We start from the raw sequence: 20,602 nt of genomic DNA on the forward strand, positions 1-20,602 counted from the left end.
GAGACTCTTGGAAGGCCGTTGAAGACCTCAAGTGGAGCAATAAACAGGAGACATGTCTGCATGAAGCAGACTTCTCCATTCTCACCTCCAGTATTCTCTTCGCAGGCCCTGAAGACCTTAGGGGAGAGAAAGGACAGAGGTTTTTCTTTTTTTAAATGCATGAAGCCAATTTCTCCTTTTCCACCTCAAATATTCTCTATGACAAGGCCTTGAAGGCCTCAATTGGAGGAATGAACAGGAGATGTTTCTGCATGAAGCAGACTTCTCCTATCTCCCTTCAAATATTCTCTTGTCAGGCCCTGAAGACCTTAGGTCGAGAAAGAAGAGCAGATTTCTTTGCATGAAGCAAATTTCTCCTTTTCCACCTCAGATATTCTCTATTCATTGCCTTTCTCAAAGGCCTTGAAGGCCTGAAGTGAACTAATGCACAGGAGATGTTTCTGCATGAAGCACATTTCTCCTTTTCTAGTTCACATATTTCTCTTCAGGTCTTGAAGACCTTAGGCAGAAAAATGAGGAGGTGAGTTTTTATAGGAGGCAAACATTTCCCTTTTTAACCCCATATATTACCTTTTTTTGGGCCCTTAGGTAGAGAAACAAAAGCAGGAGATTGTATGAAGAAAAGTTGTCCTTTTCAGGTCTTGAAGACCATAAAGGTAGAAAAATGCAAGTGGGGATGTGGCTGGCATGAAGCAAATTTCTCCTTTTAAAGCTCGCTCCAATAGTCTTTTTGGGCCTTGAAGGCCTTGGGTAGAGAAATCAAAGCTGGAGATGGTTTGCAGGAAGCAAATTTTCTCCTTTTCCACCTCAAGAAGATTCTCTTTTCTGGCCTTGAAGGCCTTAGCTCGAGAAATCCAAGCTGGAGATGGTTTTGCGTGAAGCACATTTCTCCTTTGCCCCCGCTGATATGCTCTTTTCAAGACTTGAAGACTTTAGATAAACATGAGAACGCACGGGAGAGTTTTCATGAGGCAAATTTCTCCTTTTACAAGCTTCAAATATTTTCTTTTGAGGTCTTGAAGACCTTAGAGAAATCCAACCTGGAGATTGTATGCATGAAGCAAATTTCTCCCTTTCCACCTCCACATATTCTCTTTGCTGGCCTTGAAGGCCTTGGGTAGAGAAATCAAAGCTGGAGGTGGTTTGCAGGAAGCCAGTTTTCTCCTTTTCCACCTCAAGAAGATTCTCTTTTCTGGCCTTGAAGACCTTAGCTAGAGAAATCCAAGCTGGAGATGGTTTTGCACGAAGCACCTTTCTCCTTTGCCACCTCTGATATGCTCTTTTCAAGTCTTGAAGACTTTAGGTAAACAAGAGAACACAAGGGATAGTTTTCATGACGCAAATTTCTCCTTTTATAAGCTTCAAATATTTTCTTTTGAGGTCTTGAAGACCTTAGAGAAATCCAACCTGGAGATTGTATGCATAAAGCAAATTTCTCCCTTTCCACCTCCACATATTCTCTTTGCTGGCCTTGAAGGCCTTGGGTAGAGAAATCAAAGCTGGAGATGGTTTGCATGAAGCCAAATTTCTCCTTTTCCACCTCGAGCAGATTCTCTTTTCTGGCCTTGAAGACCTGAGCTAGAGAAATCCAAGCTGGAGGAGATTTGCGTGAAGCAAATTTCTCCTTTTGCACCTCAGATAGTCTCCATTCCTTCTCAATCCATAGGCCTTGAAGGCCTGAGGGTGGAGTAAGACACAGGAAGTATATCTCCATGAGACAAATGTCTCCTTTTTTTTCACCCAAAATAGTCTCTTTCCAGGCCTTGAAGACCTGGTAGAGAGACATAAAGGCTGGAGATTCTTTGCATGAAGCCAATCCACCCTTTATCATCTCATATATGCTCTTTGGCCTTGAAGACCTTGGGGTGACCAATAAAGCAGGACAGTTTCTGCATGAAGCAAAATTCTCCTTTTCCAATGCCATACAGTCTCTCTTCAGGCCTTGAAGACCTTAGTTAGAGAAAGAAAGCAGGATACTCTTCGTAGGAAGCAAATTTCTCCCTTTTTTCCCCTCACGTAGTCTCCTTGGAGGCCTTGAAGACCTTCAAGAAATAAACACTAGCATTTGTGTACACGAGGCACATTTCCCCGTTTTCACCTCCACTGTTTTCTTGCAAGGCCTGGAAGACCTCAGATGGAGAAATACCGGCTGGAGATGGTTTGCATGAAGCAAAGTCCGCCTTTTTGCACCTCCAACATTCTCTACTCATTCTTCGTTCCAAAGCGTTGAAGGCCTGAGGAGGAGTACTTGAACGGGAGCTGTATCTACTCCACGAAGCCAATTTCTCCCTTTTCACCTAAATCATTCTCTCCTAAGGCCTTTACGGCCTTAGCGAAACAAAAGCTGGAGATTGTTTGCAATGAAGCCCATGGATCATTTTTCACCTCACATGTAATCTTGGAAGGCCTTGTAGACCAAAAGGTGGAACAAATAAGCGGGACAATTTTTTGCATGAAGCAAAAGTCTCCTTTTCAAATATTTTTAGAAAGCTGAGAGCAGGAAATTGTTTGCATGAAGCAGATTTCTCCTTTGGCCCTTGAAAGGGTCTCTCTCGCGGCCTTGAAGACCTTAGAGAAACATAAACTGGCGATCGGGTCCATGAAACTAACTTTCTCCTCTTTCACTTCAAATACACTCTTGTGAGGCCGTGAAGACCTTAGGTAGAAAGAGAAGAGCTGGAGATGGTTTACATGAAGCAATTTTCTCCTTTTTGACCTTCACTATTCTCTCTTCTGGCCTTGAAGACCAGAGGTCGAGAAAGACAAGCTGGAGATCTGTGCATGAAGCACATTTCTCCTTTAACCCCTCAAATAGTCTCTCATTCATTCTCAAATTAAAAGGCCATGAAGGCCTGAGGTGGAGTCCTGAACAGCAGGTGTGTGTGCCAGAAGCCAGATTCTCCATTTTTGCCTTGAAGACATTGGGCAGAAAAAAGAAAGCAGGAGACTTTTTGAGTAAAGCAAATTCCCTCTTTTTCACCTCAGATATTCTCTTTTGTGGCCTTGAAGACCTCAGGTAGAGAAATAAAATGGGAGATTACTTGCTTGAAGCAAATTTCTCCTTGGGCACAGCAAATCTTCTCTCTTAAAGCATAGGAGGCATTAGATAGAGAAGTTAAACCTGGAGGTTGCTTGCACAAAGCAAATTTCTCCCTTTTCCCCTCAAATATACTTTTGGGAAGGCCTTGACCACCTACAGGAGGAAAGTGAAAGCTGGAGATTCTTTGCATGAAGCAGATTTCTCCTCTGGCACCTCAGATACTCTGCAGTCATTCTCCAGTAGAAGGCCTTAAAGGCCTCAGGGGGAGTAATGAACAGGAGATGTAATGGCCTATTGAGCAGATTTCTCCTTTCCCTCCTCATCGATTTTCTCTGAAGGCCTCAAAGTCCTCAGGTGGATAAATAAGCAGGAGAGTTTTTTGCATAAAGCAAAATGCTCCCTTTTTAAAATCCCACAGTACCTTTTCAGGCCGTGAAGACCTTAGGTAGGTAGAGAACAGCAGGAGGGGGAGTGCATAAAGAAAACTATCTTCTTCCCCCCTCCTCCTTCCTAGCCACAAAGTCCTAGGACAGAGCACCGGGAGGGAGTGGTAGGGGGGTTGGGAGGGTGGAGAATCACTTTAGGGGAGCCTAAGAGGGTTTTCCCTTTTCCCATCTCTTGCCGCACGATCCGTGGTGAAAGCCTTCTCTCGCCGCAGTCTTGGTTCTTCCAGTGTTCTAGGGGGGAGCCGAGCCGATTGGAGGTTTTGAATTCCGGCAGCTGACCCGAGGGGTGGAAAAAGATAAGCCCTTGGTTAGTGTCATCGGTAGCCACTAGGTGGGCATCCCTTATCCAAAACATTCCCAAAGATGATTCGGTGAATCTCTCATTGCACGGAATGGGCGGTGGGGGGGGGGGGGGGGGAGCGGGGGCGGGCATGCGGGACTGCCCGGCATTTCTTTATTTAATAGATGATCGTACCTTGAGATGGAAGGTTGTCACACAGGCAAGGACTCCAATGTGCGGCATGGGATGGCGAGCATCCCCCACACCCCATTTCTCCTGGAAAGAGCTCTCCAGCTCACTCCTCCCACCCCCAAACCCATCCCTCCTGGTTTCATTCCTCTGCTGCCCCCAGCATCTTTTCATCTATTCCTCCTCACCCTCCCGTGGTTTGGCTTCTGCTGATGTCTGAGCCCACAGCTCTGCCTACCTGCCCGGATGATTGCTGGATGGGGTGCTCCCAGAAGTAGGCAGGTTGAGTCTCTGGAAAAATAGCAACTGGGGTTTGAGCACAGACGACACCACTGTTTTCAGAATCACAGCTTTAGAAGGAAATGTGTAACCATTTGCTCTTATCTCTTCTTGCACTATTCCAAACCTCACCTGGAGTATTAACCCAATCCCAATAGTCCGGAGAGTGAACTGCCCTAAATCAGGGAGCCTCGCCTCAACACATTTTATTCATTCTTTTTAAGGAGCTGTGAGGTAAATTTCCCTTGGAAATCCACAATAAGCTTCCGTTTTTTTCCCCTACTTTTAAATTTCCTGGCAGTACTACGTATTGAATCTCTCTTTTTATTTTCCTTATTATTTCTTCATAACTAAAGGCTCCCTGTACCTCCTACCTCTCCTCTGACTGAATTTTAAGGCGTGAAAGCAACATCCTGACCAGAGTTCTTTCTCCTGAAAATGGATTAGGGAAATATTCTGTGAGGAAAAGTCCAAAGACCGATTCATCTTGAACAGAAAAACGTGCAAGAGACTTATCTAGGTACAAATCATTCGATACTAGCAGCTAATGTTTCCAGGTTGCTTTGGGTGAGTCTATGAGGAGATACTTATTTTTTTTTTTTCGACGGACAGGTCAACTCCCATCTTCTCTCAGGGTGTCCCGGTCTCCACGGGGCCGCTCGATCTCCCATCGCTCCTCCCTCGTCCTCTCTTCCTCGTCGGGGCAGCTGCCTGGACCGCATCCCTACAGGAGGTTTCTAAAAGGCAACTCGGTGACATGGCAGAGTAGGAGAAATCGCCCAGGGGCTTCTTGGGCTGGTATGGGGTTTCCTTCAGATACTAAATCCTTTGTTCATTCTCCCCCCACCCCAAAAAAGAAATCTACAAGTTGGATTAGTAAAATCAAATTTCCTGGATACCCAAATGGACAACAGTCAATCTTTCCCACCCACGACATGCCCGCGGTCTCCCCGGGAGACCAGATTTACTCATTTCCCCTTCAAAGAGCAATTTCTCCCTACCATCTGGCTTGTCACCTATGCCGCCAGGCTCTCCGTGGCCGGTTTGGTCCAGTTGGTGCAGGGCTGGTCAGGACCTCTTAAGGCTTCTCCTCCTCCTCCTTCCTCTTCTGGTGCTTCTCCTCACCTCCTGGTGCCGAGGGTGGAGTGGGCACTTGGAGGTTCTGAAATGAGGCCAAAGCATGCTTTGAACGCAAAGTGCAACAACAGCCTTTTTCTAGGAGACAGCAGGAATTGCTTTTCCAAAGCCATTATTAATTTCTACTGCTACAAGACATGGACGTCTTTTCTATATTTTCTCCTTTTCCTTTGTATCGATCAAAACCTCTCAGGGGAAGGAACCCCCCATGCGGGTAGTCAGGAGAGAGGGAGAGGCATTAGACGATGGGGAGCCCTACAATAAAGCATTTTAGTTGCTTTTTAAGCAGATAGGAAGGCAGGAATGAAGGACATGGAGGTTAAAGTTAATTAAGAGTTTTAACTAATGGTTTTGGGAAACAAACTCCACACGCTGGGTGTCCTTCCAGAGACAGTCACACCGTAGGGTCATCCTTTCCGCAAAAGCGGGTCTTGCTTGCTCATAGTTTCCTGTCCCTATGTTGTTTTTTTCCCCTAAAATCAGGTCAGGCAGTCTAGTCACCGTCCTTCCTAAGAAAGTTCGTGACACATTTCCACCCATCCCCCGAAAAACCAGCAGAGGGCACTGTGAAGGCATAGGCCCTGTGAGGGAATAGGCACTGTGAGGGAGTAGGCCCTCTGAGGAACAGGTGCTATGAGGGAACAGAGCCTGTGAGGGAATAGGCCCTGTGAGGGAATAGAGCCTGTGAGGGAATAGGCCCTGTGTGGGAATAGGCCTTGTGAGAGAATACAGCCTGTGAGGGAATAGAGGAATAGAACCTGTGAGGGAATAGGCCCTGTGAGGGAATACAGCCTGTGAGGGAATAGAGCCTGTGAGGGAAGAGAAGAATAGAGCCTGTGAGAGAATAGGCTCTGTGAGGGAATAGGCCCTGTGAGGGAATAGAGCCTGTGAGAGAATAGAGGAATAGAGCCTGTGAGGGAATAGAGAAATAGAGCCTGTGAGGGAATAGGCCCTGTGAGAGAGTAGAGCCTGTGAGGGAATAGGCCCTGTGAGGGAATAGGCCTTGTAAGAGAATACAGCCTGTGAGGGAATAGAGCCTTAGAGGGAATAGGCCCTGTGAGGGAATAGAGGAATAGAGCCTGTGAGGGAACAGAGCCTGTGAGGGAATAGGCCCTGTGAGGGAACAGAGCCTGTGACGGAATACAGCTTGTGAGGGAATAGAGCCTGTGAGGGAATAGAGCCTGTGAGGAAATAAGCCCTGTGAGGGAATAGAGCCTGTGAGAGAATAGAGGAATAGTGCCTGTGAGGGAATAGAGGAATAGAGCCTGTGAGGGAATAGAGGAATAGGCACAGTGAGGGAGTAGGCCCTGTGAGGGAATAGGCCCTGTGAGGGAGTAGAGCCTGTGAGGGAATAGAGGAATAGAGCCTGTGAGGAAATAGAGGAATAGAGCCTGTGAGAGAATAGGCCCTGTGAGGGAATAGGCCTTGTAAAAGAATACAGCCTGTGAGGGAATAGAGCCTGAGAGGGAATAGGCCCTGTGAGGGAATAGAGGAATAGAGCCTGTGAGGGAATAGGCCCTGTGAGGGAATAGAGCCTGTGAGGGAATAGGCCCTGTGAGGGAATAGAGGAATAGAACCTGTGAGGGAATAGGCCCTGTGAGGGAATAGAGGAATAGAACCTGTGAGGGAATAGAGCCTGTGAGGGAATAGGGCCTGTGAGGGAATAGAGGAATAGAACCTGTGAGGGAATAGGCCCTGTGAGGGAATAGAGGAATAGGCACTGTGAGGGAATAGAGCCTGTGAGGGAATTATTTTGAATACCGATTTAGACCCACATAATTCCCTCAAATCAATTCGAATCTCTGAGAAGCCAAACAGGGAAAATCTCTCAAGGGGAGGGCAAACGGAGTTGGTCCCGAAGTCTTTTTCGTTCCTGTCAGGTTAATGGGTTTTTGTTTTTTTCCTCATCTTCCTGAACCTGCCGTCCCTCCCCTCAGACCGGCTTTGACTGGGGCAGGGCCTTGGCTCGCTCGTCCCCTCCGTCCTCACCAGACACCTGCTCCGACTCCAAACTCTGCCCGCTCCACACGGAGCAAACCCGGGTGGGGCTCTTATAGTCGGCGCCTGAGGGACACGGGGGGCGGAGCCAAGGGTGTCCCGCTCTTTGGCTCTGATTGGAGGCCATCTTCTTCGCCCCGCCTTCTTCCCCCGCTGAGGGAAGGGGAAAGAAAAAAAAAAATCTCCTCAGGTTTTCTATGGGGCGTGCATACCCACGAATTCAAAATGGTGGACTTTTTTTCTTACAAAAGACGCCATTTGGAGCCCGTGGGGGAACATTATCAGTCTTCCTTCTGGGGGACATCTTTTTCCTCAGGATTAAAAAAAAAAATGGGTTGGGGTTGCGATAACGTTCAGTAAGGAAAATGATAATGGTAATTTTTTAAGCGCTTACTAGCTGCCAAGAACTGTCCTAAGCGCTGAGAGGGAGAGACAAGGTTATTGGCTTGTCCCAGGTGGGGCCCACAGTCTTCATGCCCATTTTCCAGATGAGGTGCCTGAGGCACAGAGAAGTTAAGTGACTCGCCCAAAGTCACAGAGCGGCCGAGGGGCGGAGCGGGGCGTGGAGGCGATTCGAACCCACGCCCTCGGACTCCCAAGCCCGTGATCTTTCCACGAAGCCACTGACTGAATCTTCTCGGATGATTCAGTTGATTTGCCTTCTGGAGAAATGCCAGATTGGCTGAAAGAGCAGTCTCTAAAAAGAGACTTGCAGAGAGGTCAAAAGGCGAGAGAAAACTTCTGAGGAACATTGTTCAGGCAGTCTCAATTTGGCTCTACGCGACGTTTACCCTCCCCCTTCCGAGACCCGGAGCGGGCAGAGTGAAAGAGCACGGGTTGGGGAGTCGAGGGTTGTGGGTTCGAGTTCCTCGTGGCCGGAGGGAAAAGCACGGGCTTGGGAGCCAGAGGCCGTGGGTTCGAATTCCTGCTCCGCCCCTTGGCAGCTGCGTGCCTATGCCTCAGTTACCTCCTCTGTCAAATGGGGATAAGACCATGAGCCCCCACCTGGAACAACCTGATAACCTTGTATCTTCCCTATCGCTTAAAACAGTACTTACCTCATAGTAAGCGCTTACTCCCCTTAGTGACAGAGCCCGGTTCCCCCTCCTCCTCCCCCGTCACCTCGGCTCGCCCCTCACGGAAACCTCTCGGGCCGGCTAGTGGGGGGCTCTGTGACCCCCTGGGTCAGCTGGAGATGAGGTGGGGGCCCGAGTGACCCAAGGAGTCACCGGGTGGTCAGGTTGGCGCCACAGTGACCCGATGGGCGGAGCCTACGCTGTCCCTCTGACTAGTGTATTCTCCTGCCCCTCATAGTACCACAACTGGAAGAAAGAAACCCAGCTCTTTTCCTACTATTCTTTTAAATTCGAGGAATTCTTCCTTTAAGTTTCACAATAATCCTGAAAATTACAAGTAGATATGACACATTCTGAAACCTCTTCATCAGTGTTGCACCATAGACTGTGTTAGGAGATATTTTGTAATGAATTATTTAATTAAACCAAAGATGATACTTTAGAAAATAAAAAAAAACCACCCCAACGAAATCGGCTTCTTTTCTGTTCTGCAATAAATTCTCCTTTTCGCCCCATTTCTTTTCCTCTGTGTCAACTCTGGAACTGGATTTCCATTATTCACATTATTAAGTGTTTGGGAGGCTACAATAGAGTCGATCGATATGATCCCTGCCCACAAGGTCTGACAAACAGTGAGGGTGTGATAGACATGAAAGTGAAGAAGAGAACCAGCATGGCCTAGTGGCAAGAGCACAGGCTTGGGAGTCACAGGACATGGCTTCTAATCCTTGATCTCCCGCTTGTCTGCTGTTAAACTGGCAGAGAAAAAAAAATCACAAATACATTTCTAAGTTCTCTGTGCTTCAGTTCCTTCATCTGGAAATTGGGCACTACGACTGTGAGCCCCATCCCGGGCAGGGACTGTCCCCCACCTGATGAATTGGTATTAACCTCAGTGTTTAGAACAGCGCTTGGTACATAGGAAGCCCTTGAGAAATACCATAATTATAATTCTTACCTTTATTAAAATAGGGGAAGAGAGGGAGTACACGGATATGTTTAGATAGCATTTTCGTCAACTACCCTGCTGGTAGTAGGACGTAGCTTTCCCATCTTTAACCAGTGGTGTTGGAGCTATTTCCCCCACAGGTCAAGACCCCAAATGAGTTGCCCCGCTCATTTGCTCCGTGTGGAGCGGGCAGAGTTTGGAGTCGGAGCCGGTGTCTGGTGAGGACGGAGGGGACGAGCGAGCAAAGGCCCTGCCCCAGTCAAAGCCGGTCTGAGGGGAGGGACGGCAGGTTCAGGAAGATGAGGAAAAAAAAAAACCCATTAACCTGACAGGAACGAAAAAGACTTCGGGACCAACTCCGTTTGCCCTCCCCTTGACAGATTTTCCCTGTTTGGCTTCTCAGAGATTCGAATTGATTTGAGGGAATTATGTGGGTCTAAATCGGTATTCAAAATAATTCCCTCACAGGCTCTATTCCCTCACAGGGCCTATTCCTCTATTCCCTCACAGGCTCTATTCCCTCACAGGGCCTATTCCCTCACTGGCTCTATTCCTCTATTCCCTCACATGCTCTATCCCTCACGGGGCCTACTACCTCACAGGCTGTATTCCTCTTTTCCCTCACAGGGCCTATTCCCTCACAGGGCCTATTCCCTCACAGGCTCTATTCCCTCACAGTGCCTATTCCCTCACAAACTCTATTCCTTTATTCCCTCACAGGGCCTATTCCCTCACAGGCTGTATTCCCTCACAGGGCCTATTCCCTCACAGGCTGTATTCCCTCACAGGCTCTATTCCCCTATTCCCTCACAGGCTCTATTCCCTCACAGGCTCTATTCCTCTGTTCCCTCGCAGGCTCTATTCCCTTACAGGCTCTATTCCCTCACAGGCTCTACTTCCTCACAGGGCCTAGTCCCTCACAGGCTCTGTTCCCTCACAGCGGGACAAGCGGGATAAGAGGGATAAGGCTTCATCAGTAAAGAGCAATTACAGGTTTTGCCCTGATAAATTAGGCTGGTCTAGGCTCAGGAGCCACTCCTGTGACTTGCTGGTGTTGGCAGTAGCAATTGTTTCTCAACTGGTCTATCAGTTTCTGCTCCTCTTGACCAGCTCTGAAGGTGAATGGTTGTGTTTGTCTAAACTGGATTGGGATGTGCTGGGAATGTGTTTGTGGTTGTGTGTTTAGTAGTGTGCAACATGGGAAGAAATTTCCAGGAGTATATGTGAAGATGTGTTGACCAAAGTGGGAGAACAAGGCCTGTGTTAAGGAGGGTGGGTAACAGGGAGTAGTGATCTATGTATGTGGAGAGGGTTAGGCATGTGTATTGGGGGAAAGATGTGAAAGGGTGCCTTAGAAGCCAGCAGGTACAACATGGATGTGTGTGTGTGTGTGTGTGTGTGTGTGTGGTGTTCTTTTTGTTTCGTTTTATTCTTGGCCCATTAATCTAAGGAAACTGTCCAACCTATGAACAGCACCTTGTAAAGTTTCCGTCTGGATCTGCGGCCCGCCAGGTCTCCGGAAGCTGGCAGGGAAAAGAAAAGTAATAAATAAATTTCTAATTTCTCCTCTAAGGTAGAGGAAAAGGAAGCGGGGTCATGTAGTGTGATAGATGCCCCCTCTTAGAGAAGCAGCGTGGTTTAGTTGAAGGAGCCCGGGCTTGGGAGTCACAGGTTCTGGGTTCCAACTTCTCTGTGCCTCAATTGCCTCATGTGTAAAATGGGGATTAAGACTGTGAGCCCCACTTGGGACAACCTGATGACCTTGTATCTACCCCATCGCTTAGAACAGTGCTTGGCAGTAAGGTAGTAAGCGCCTAACAAATACCATCATTATCATTATGATAGATCATCCCTCTACTTTCCTCATCGAATTGTCACACATTTGGCTGGCTCAAGAATTGCCACCCATCTTCTTGCTGTTAAGCCCTCAGGCAGGGGTGTCACCTTCCTTTCCTTTTGTAAAAGGAGGAGTTTCTTAGTAATACTAATAACAATGTTGGTAGTGGTTAAGCGCTTCCTATGTGCAGAGCCCTGTTCTAAGCGCTGGGGTAGATACAGGGTCATCATCAGGTTGTCCCACGTGAGGCTCCCACTCTAAATGCCCATTTTACAGATGAGGTAACTGAGGCCCAGAGCAGTGAAGTGACTTGCCCACAGTCACACAGCTGCCAAGTGGCAGAGGTGGGATTCGAACCCCTGACCTCTGACTCCCAAGCCTGTGCTCTTCCCACCGAGCTTCTCTAGAGCTGGTCGTCAGCCTGGAATGTATCTGTCTTGATCATTCAGTTGCAGACACTTAGCTCTTTGAAACATAAAGACCCAATCCACAAACAAAGGAAGATCATAACAACGTTTTACTAATTAACTGAGTGTTTTGAGGAAGAAGGCATTTCTTTGACTCTCTGTTAATGGGGCTGGTCAGAGACACCACCAGGCCCCAGAAGATATCCCGAGGCATTGGCCTGCTATTGTGTGGGTTGGGCTGGAGTGAGGAGTACTTCAGGATTGTTTTCAGGCAGTCCCAATTTGGCTCTAGGCGAATTTTACCCTCCCCCTTCCGAGACCCGGAGCGGGCAGAGTGAAAGAGCACGGGTTGGGGAGTCGGGGGTTATGGGTTCGAGTTCCTCGTGGCCGGAGGGAATAGCACGGGCTTGGGAGCCAGAGGTCGTGGGTTCGAATTCCTGCTCCGCCCCTTGGCAGCTGCGTGCCTATGCCTCAGTTACCTCCTCTGTCAAATGGGGATAAGACCGTGAGCCCCCACCTGGAACAACCTGATAAGCTTGTATCTCCCCGATCGCTTAAAACAGTACTTGCCGCATAGTAAGCGCTTAACAAATACCATTATTATCCTGATTGTTAGAGTCACCTGGGAGGAAAAGCGCCTGACTTTGGATGACTTTTCAGTCAGCATTTCGGGCTCCTAGGAGTGAAAGGTAGCCCCGTAATGGTTGAAAGTCCAGCTGGCGTTTTGAAAAGGCAAATCCCGTCCAGTTCCTCAGGGGGAGTGGGTACAGTGCCCGAACTAGTAGTTTTTGGGGTTTCTTTTTTTTTCGTTTCTCTGGAATAAATTCTTCATAGCCCGTTGTTGGGTAAGGAGGGTCTCTATCTGTTGCCGAATGGTACTTTCCAAGGACCTAGTACACTGCACTGCACACAGTGAGCGCTCAATAAATACGATTGAACGAATGCCTTCACGTACTATTAAAAGTTAGTCTTTGTCAACGACTCCCTTTAGTGACAGAGCCCGGTTCCCCCTCCTCCTCCCCCGTCACCTCGGCTCGCCCCTCACGGAAACCTCTCGGGCCGGCTAGTGGGGGGCACGGTGACCCCCTGGGTCAGCCGGAGATGAGGTGGGGGCCCGAGTGACCCAAGGAGTCACCGGGTGGTCAGGGTGGCGCCACAGTGACCCGATGGGCGGAGCCTACGCTGTCCCTCTGACTAGTAATAATAATGTTGGTATTGGTTAAGCGCTTCCTATGTGCCGAGCACTGTTCTAAGCGCTGGGGGTGATACAGGGGAATCAGGTTGTCCCACGTGAGGCTCACAGTTAATCCCCATTTTACAGATGAGGGAACTGAGGCACAGACAAGTTCAGTGACTTGCCCACAGTCAGACAGCTGCCAAGTGGCTGAGGCTGGATTCGAACCCATAGCCTCTGACTCCCAAGCCCGGGCTCTTTCCACTGAGCCACGCTGCTTCTCTTGAGTATATTCTCCTGCCCCACAGAGTCCCACAACTGGAAAAAAAAAGAAAGAAAGAAACTCTTTTCCTACCTTTCCTTTGACATCCAATTAATTCTGATGAATTGAATCAAAGATGATACTTCAAAGGAAAAAGAAAAACCCCAAGGAAATGGGCTTTTTTTCTGGCCTGGACTGAGGTCTCTTTTGCCCCATTCCTCTCCCTTCTGTGTCACTCAGGCAATGGGATCTATATACCTTTAAGCCCAGAGAGGCAGCGTGGCTCAGTGGAAAGAGCACGGGGTTGGGAGATGGAGGACGTGGATTCTAATCCCTGCTGCTCCGCTTGTCTGCTGGGTGACCCTGGGCAAGTCACTTAACTTCTCTGGGCCTCGGTTACCTCATCTGCAAAATGGAGATTAAGACTGTAAACCCCACATGGTCAGACAACCCGATTACCTTCTATCTACCCCAGTTTTAGGAACAGCGATTGCCACATAGGAGGGGCTTAACCAATACCATCAGCCTCATCTTAATTATTATTATTATCCTTCCTGAGTGTTTGCAAGGCTACAGTCCAGTTGATAGATGTGACTCCTAGCCACAAGGACTTGAGAAATAGTTGGGGAGGACAGAGGCGAAAATCAAGTAGAGAAGTTGAAACGCATGGGCTTGGGAGTCAGAGGACGTGGGTTCTAATCCCTGCTCGGCTGCTCGTCCGCTGTGTGACCTTGGTCAAGTCATTTAACTTTTCTCCGCTTCAGTTCCCACATCTGTAACATGGGGATTAGGAACGGAAGCCCCACCTGCGCGGGCGGGGGGCAGGGACTACGTGTCCAACCTGAATAGCTGGTATCACCCCAAGCACTTGGACTAGGGCTTGGCCCATGGTAAGCGGGTAACAAATACGTTGAATATACTGCTTGCCGTTATTTGATTCGGGGAAGCGATGGAATGCATGGATGTACTTAGGGGGCATTTTGGCTGCCTAAACTGCTGGCAGTAGGACGTATCTTTCCCACACTTAACCAGTGGCGTTACCCCAATGTCCCCCCAACACGTCAAGGGACCCGAGGAGATGCCCGACTGTGTTTTTCTTGAAAAAAAGTGTGCGATCGTCTCTCTCCCAACTGCGGATCCTCGTAGATGCAGTCTCTCACCATCGGGGTTACCTTAGAACTGAGAGCCCCGTCTGGATCGTGCATCCTAAAGCTTTCCAGGAGAAAAGCAGCATGGCTCAGTGGAAAGAGCCTGGGCTTCGGAGTCAGAGGTCATGGGTTCGACTCCCTGCCGGCTCTGCCACTTGTCAGCTGTGTGACTGTGGGCAAGTCACTTAACTTCTCTGTGCCTCGGTTACCTCATCTGTAAAATGGGGCATTAACTGTGAGCCTCACGTTGGACAACCTGATCACCCTGTATCTACCCCAGCGCTTAGAACAGTGCTCTGCACATGGTAAGCGCTTAACAAATACCAACGTTATGATTAAAAGCAAAGCAGTCACCTGGTGAACGCCCAGTAGGCACTAAAGATTATTCTGATGTTTAATCACGCTATCGGAATACCGATGGCTTTTTTGAAATGTTTTCCTGTGTGCCTCTTTTCAGCGTGGCTCAGTGGAAAGAGCCGGGGCTTGGGAGTCAGAGGTCATGGGTTAATAATAATCATGTTGGTATTTGTTAAGCGCTTACTATGTGCCAAGCACTGTTCTAAGCGCTGGGGTAGACACAGGGGAATCAGGTTGTCCCACGTGGGGCTCACAGTCTTAATCCCCATTTTACAGATGAGGGAACTGAGGCACAGAGAAGTTAAGTGACTCGCCCACAGTCACACAGCCGACAAGTGGCAGAGCTGGGATTCGAACTCATGAGCCCTGACTCCAAAGCCCGTGCTCTTTCCACTGAGCCACGCTGCTTCTGTATGGGTTCCAATCCCAGCTCCGCCGCTTGCCTTTGGGCATGTCACTTAACCTCTCTGTGCCCTCAGTTACCTCATCTGTACACTGGGGATTAAAACTGTGAGCCCCAAGTGGGACAACCTCATCACCTTGTATCCCCCAGCGCTTAGAACAGTGCTTTGCACATAGTAAGCGCTTAACAAATACCACCATTTTTTTTTTCTGAAATCCTCTGGGTGGAATCTGATGATGAATTATTTCTCTTCATCAGAAGCAGAATTAAAACCTCAAATGTTTGACGGTCACACGATAGTCACATAACTTTACTGGGCTCAATCATGTAAAGAAAAATTAGGTATTCTAGGACTTTTTCCGTAATAGTTGTAAGGACTGAATGTTTTATGGCTACTATACAGATCCTAAAATTCTGAAGGGAGCTAAGAGTACAAGTTAGGATACTTGAAAATAGAGGGATAAAGCTCGATGCGTGAATAGCAATTAGTTTTTGCCACAGTAGAGGAGGCGGGTCTAGGCTAGTGCAAAACTCCTGCCTTGTTTTTCTCATCTGCTCTACCAGTTTCCGCTCCTCTTCTTCAGCTCTGAAGGCCAATGGCTGTGTAAGCCGGATTGGGATGTGCTAGGAAGGTGCGGGGGTTTTTGTGTTTAGGAGTGTGCAGCGTCGGTAGCAAGGTACAGGAGGATATCTGAAGAAGTGTTGACCCTAAGGGGAGAAAAAAGGGCTGTGTTTGTGTCTTTTCAATGGCCCATTAATCCAAGGAAGCTGTCCATACTACGAACTATACTTTGGAAGGATTGGGTCTGGATCTGGGGCCCAACCATGCCTCCCGGGAGCTGGCAGGGACAATAAAAAAAACCCAAACCAAACCAAAAGAAACCCTTTTGAGGAAAGGGGCTAAGGGGGTGTGGGGTACCTAGTGCCACAGATCACCCTTCCACTTTCCCCTCAGAACTGTCACTCTTTGGGCTGGCTCAGGAATCCCCACCCATCTGCTTATGGTAAAGCCCTCGGGCAGGGCTGCCACCTTCACTTTCCTTTGGACAAGTCATTAGCCCTGAAGATCTGTCCTGCTTATCCTACCCAGACACCATCTCTTTGATGAACCAAACAGAGAGCTGATCCACAGAGGAAGACCATCAGCTGTGAGATGAGTTTTTAACAAGTTTTACTGATGAACAGTGTTTTGGGGAAGAACAGGTTTTCTTTCCTGGGCACAAGTGTAACATAAGGCAAAGGGGTACCACGACCGTTTCCACAACATGAGCAAGGATTGCATTTTTTATGGCCATTCCATAGGTCCCAAAATTTTGGAAGGAGCTCAGAGTGCAAGTGGGGATACTTGAAAAGACAGGGATAAGGCTTGATGGGTGAAGAGCAATCACAGTTTCTGCCAGAGTAAAGTAGGCCCAGGTGCAACTCCTCGGACCCGCAGGTGGTGGTGGCAGCAGCAGCAGCAGCAGCAGCAGCAAGTTGTTCTCGTCTCCTCTGCCGGTTTCTGCTCCTCTTGGCTAGCTCTGAAGGAGCTGGAAGGGGCAGGGGTGGATCCAGTGGGGGTCAGGGACAACCCCAAGCCCCAGAAGACATTCTGAGGCTTGCTTGGGTCGGGACTGGTGGGGGTTGAGGGTGGGGCTGGGTGGTCTGGGCTGGTGGGGGGTGTTGGGGTGCAGTGGGGCTGGGTGGTCTGCGCTGACGTAGTTCCGGGTCTGGGTCCGGTCCACGTCCGGGTCCGGGTCCGGTGGCGTGAAGTCAGGAGCGCTTCAGGACTGTTTTCTTCCGGCTGCTGAGCGTCCAGGGAGAAGGTAGGGCTGGCTTGGCTGCAGATCCGTGGTCCTCGAATGGTGGGGGGTGGGCTGTTGAAACAACATTTTTCACTCTTTGTCTTTAGGGAGGAAAGGTTAGGGAGGAGAAATGGAAGGGGCTGGAAAAAAGGGAGGGAAGGCAGAGACGGGAAAAGATCATAGGGAAGGGGTCCCCAGCCACACCCCCTTCCCTGCTGCTCCCTCCCCCGGCACTGCCACCGTCCCCCCTGCAGTGGGCCTCCCACTGAGGATCAGGGGGCACCTAGTGGCAGTGCTGCAGTGGGATTAGTTGGGCCCCTCCATCCCCACCTCCTCCGGCCTAGTCTGTCAGCACCCTCCTCCCCATCCCCAACCCCCACCGGTCCCCTCTCACCGGGCTGCCCCCGCTACCCCCCTGCTGCAATACAGGGCCGCGGGGACAGCGGCCGTGTCTCCGACGGACGTCGCGGTCGTGCGGGCTGTTTTCTCCTTCTGGGTCCGCGGCACCTTCGCCTCATTTCCGCCCCCCTGGATCTGGGAACGCTTTACCTGGGCAACAAAATCCTACCAGCAGATGTTGCAGAGGAAATGTTAAGGCAGGTGCAGATGCACTGAGCTTCAGGAAAGCAACACTTGCCAGAGCCCAGGGCCACCCTGAGGATATCCCCTGAACCCCCCCTTCACGGAAATGAGTACGTTCCTACCTTCCGATCGCGCACTTACCTCTGCTCCTCCAGGTGCTTACCAACAGCCAGACAGGCGAGATCCAGCCCAGAGTAGAAGCCCCCCAGATCTGCACAGATTCAAAACCTTAAGCACAAAACACTCAATGTGACAGGCATTTGAAAACCAAGTATATGAAGTCAAAGCGCCTTGAACCTGGGCTGAAGTTTCCCTTGAAGTTTTGGGTGGGTCTATAGTGCTCTAGTCAGTTGGCGCTCAAAAAGCCATTCATTTGATCGTGATAGAAAAGGCAGAGAAAAAAGGCAGAGATAAACCTCCCCGTTTTGGGTCTTCGAATACACGGAATTTTTCTCTTTTTTAATCCTAAGATTTCCCATACGTCAACGTCCAAGGGAATGAGTGTGGGGCATTTTTATATGTCAACTTTTTTATATGTCAGTGATTTTAGTATTAAATTTTATTTTAAACTATTTTATTGTATCGTACTGAGCTGATCCTCCTTGCGTTTTATATTTATTTTGATTTTATTTAGCTATTTTATTGACTTTTTAAAGGCTGCTGTGGTGGATTGCAGGAATCTTTTTGTTGTTTTCTATCTCCTGAATGAGAGAGAAATAACATTCCATTGAACATTGAGTTGGTCAACCAGGATTTAGAGAGGGACAGGGGGTTATCTCGGTTGTGCTTTCGTCATACCAGGTTTGAAATTGTAATCCTGACATAAAAACACTATAGACTTGTGAAAGGTATTTCCCTCTAGAACTGGACACATTTTCTGCCCGTGGAAAATGAGCCGAAATGGTCCAAATGGAGCAGCTCTAACCGCTCTGAAAACCAGAGGGCTCCCAGGAGATATATCCCAGGTTGCCTACGAGGCCTTTTTTGACTCAAATAGTGTCTTTTCAGGTTTTGAAGGCAGGAGGGCCCTGGAGGAGAGGCCGTCTGACATGAAGTAAAGTTTTTCAGGAATTTGGCATGAGGCAGAAATCCCTCCTCCCCCTCACATTTTCTTTGATCGCCCTCCAGTAGCCTGGACCCGAGGCTCGAGACCGAGCCTCGGGTCCAGAGCGGTTTCCTCTTAACCAGTGGCCGGATTTTCTCCAAACCCAACCGTCGTCCGATTTTCCTTCCTCCTCGGTCGTACGGCGGAAATGGAGCCTTTCTCGAGTCGAGCCGGCTGGCCCTTCAGGGAGAGAGAAAATACGGTTGCAGTCTTCGTCACGCACCTCCACCTATGTCTAGTACGTAGATTCAGGAGTTAAAATGAGATTCATTTTCCAAAATCTTTCCCCTTCATAAAGCTCGGGTAATAATACTGTATTTGTTGGTATTTGTTAAGCGCTTAGTATGTGCAGAGCACTGTTCTAAGCGCTGGGGGAGATACAGGGTAATCAGGTTGCCCCACGTGAGGCTCACAGTCTTAATCCCCATTTTACAGATGAGGGAACTGAGGCACAGAGAAGTTAAGTGACTTGCCCACAGTCACACAGCTATGTCTGGACAATGAGGAGAGCCACCAGATTGGGTTCCAGCCCCAATATTTCACCGCACGCACCACACAGGAAAGGGAAAAATCCACCAGAACATAGGGAATTCCAAACCGTGGTACGGTACATCACTCCCTCTCATTATGGCACATATAAATAGATGAATACACCTGGTAAGGGCTGCTTACCCATTCCTTTCTCCATCATTTGCACACTCAGACTATCTCGGCTCTTAGGATGCCGGATCTAGAGAAGAGGCAGGAGAGCGGGTACGTGAAAATCTGGTCCCAGAGGAGGCTACAAGCCAAATAGGCTCAGTACAGGGAAAGATGATGGCCAGGTCACTGAGACCGGTGCCCCAGGTAAACCGATCACTTAATCCCAACTCAGAACCAACTCATCTGTGCTCGAGAGCAAGCTGACGGGGAGACTTCCTAGGTGAATAGCACGGGAAATGGGGCCAACCCCACCCGGACTCCAACTGCAACGTTGACTGGACAAACTAACATTCGTCCCTGGGCCCGAATGATAGTTCAACTGGAGCCGAAACATTGACACAAATGTCTTACGGTTTTAAGGAATTCCAAGTCATGTCTTCATAGCCTCGAGCCCACGCTGAGTGACTGGGCCTCCAGAGCCTCCCCTCCTACCAATCTAAAGAATCACAAAACCCGGCCCTCTCCCATTTTCAGTCCAACATCCTACCTGGTTCCACGGCAAGGAGTGGTTTGGTGACTTTGTCCAAAGTTGAGGTGGCAGAGCAGGCAGAGTGGAAGGATAAAGGGGAAACCCCTTTCAGGGATTAGGGTGGGGTGGGGGGTGGGGGAATTAGCATGAAGCTCTTCACCCCATTCCTACCTCTTTGCTCTCTCTCCAACAGCCCAAGCCATAAAGACCAGGCGTGGAGCCTGAAGGGAGCGCGGGAGGGTGCACAGCGAGATTTTGGCATGGAGCCAGTTAGACGGTGTAGGGAATCTCTTCTCTCTGTCTGGCACTCCGGCTAAGTCTATCTCCACTATAAAATAAAAGGCCTTAAAGACCTAAGGTGGAGAAATAAGCAGCAGATTTACTGGCACGTAGCACATGCCTCCTTCTTCATCTCAACTCTCAATGAAGGGGCCGTGAAGGCCAGAGGTGGTGTAATAAGCAGGAGGTTTGTTTGCATGAAGCAAGTTTTACCTTTTTCTTTTGTCTCAAACATTTTCATTTCTCTCCTAACGTAGAGGCTTAGGGGGAGGGCCTGAGGTGGCAAGATCAAGGGGAAAATTTTGCAGAGAGCAAATCTCCCCTTTTCAGTCCAAGTATGTTGTGTTTTCTCTGTCAGAAAGCACAAGGACTTTAAGTTAAGGGTGAGGTTAAAAAAAAACCCCAACAACCAGAGGAAATCTGCATCTGGGTCATGTCTCCTTTAACTCCTCAGATGTTCTCTTTACAGGCCTTAAGGGCCATGGGTAGAGAAATAAATGGGATTTTCTTTTGGCATGAAGCGCATTCCTCCTTTTCCACCTCAGATATCGTCTATGCAGGCCTTAAAGAGTTTAGGTGAGAGAAATTCAAACGTGGAGATGTTTTTGCATGAAGCAGATTTCTCCTGTTCTCCCTCAAATATTCCTTTGCAGGCCTTGAAGACCTGAAGTGGAGAAAAGCAGGAGATGTTTTGCATGA

General features: G+C 48.9%; 1 protein-coding gene and 2 long non-coding RNA genes across 9 annotated transcripts in view; 1 reads left to right on the top strand and 2 right to left on the bottom strand.

Moving 5' to 3' along the window:
• Window positions 1-20,602, top strand: part of ROBO2 (roundabout guidance receptor 2) — a 1,482,214-nt gene that overhangs the window by 451,854 nt on the left and 1,009,758 nt on the right. The gene's annotated exons all lie outside the window — the stretch shown is intronic.
• Window positions 3,477-7,546, bottom strand: LOC114817809. The gene is made up of 4 exons (XR_003765662.2): window positions 7,361-7,546; window positions 5,236-5,396; window positions 4,194-4,971; window positions 3,477-3,760 (listed from the first exon to the last, which is right to left on the bottom strand). It is a non-coding gene; the product is annotated as an uncharacterized LOC114817809 (long non-coding RNA).
• LOC114817810 lies at window positions 16,137-20,590 on the bottom strand. Its single transcript, XR_003765664.1, has 3 exons — window positions 19,643-20,590; window positions 19,126-19,183; window positions 16,137-18,633 (listed from the first exon to the last, which is right to left on the bottom strand). It is a non-coding gene; the product is annotated as an uncharacterized LOC114817810 (long non-coding RNA).

The sequence above is a fragment of the Ornithorhynchus anatinus genome, chromosome 17 (genome assembly GCF_004115215.2).
Source record: "Ornithorhynchus anatinus isolate Pmale09 chromosome 17, mOrnAna1.pri.v4, whole genome shotgun sequence".
Lineage (NCBI taxonomy): Eukaryota > Metazoa > Chordata > Mammalia > Monotremata > Ornithorhynchidae > Ornithorhynchus > Ornithorhynchus anatinus.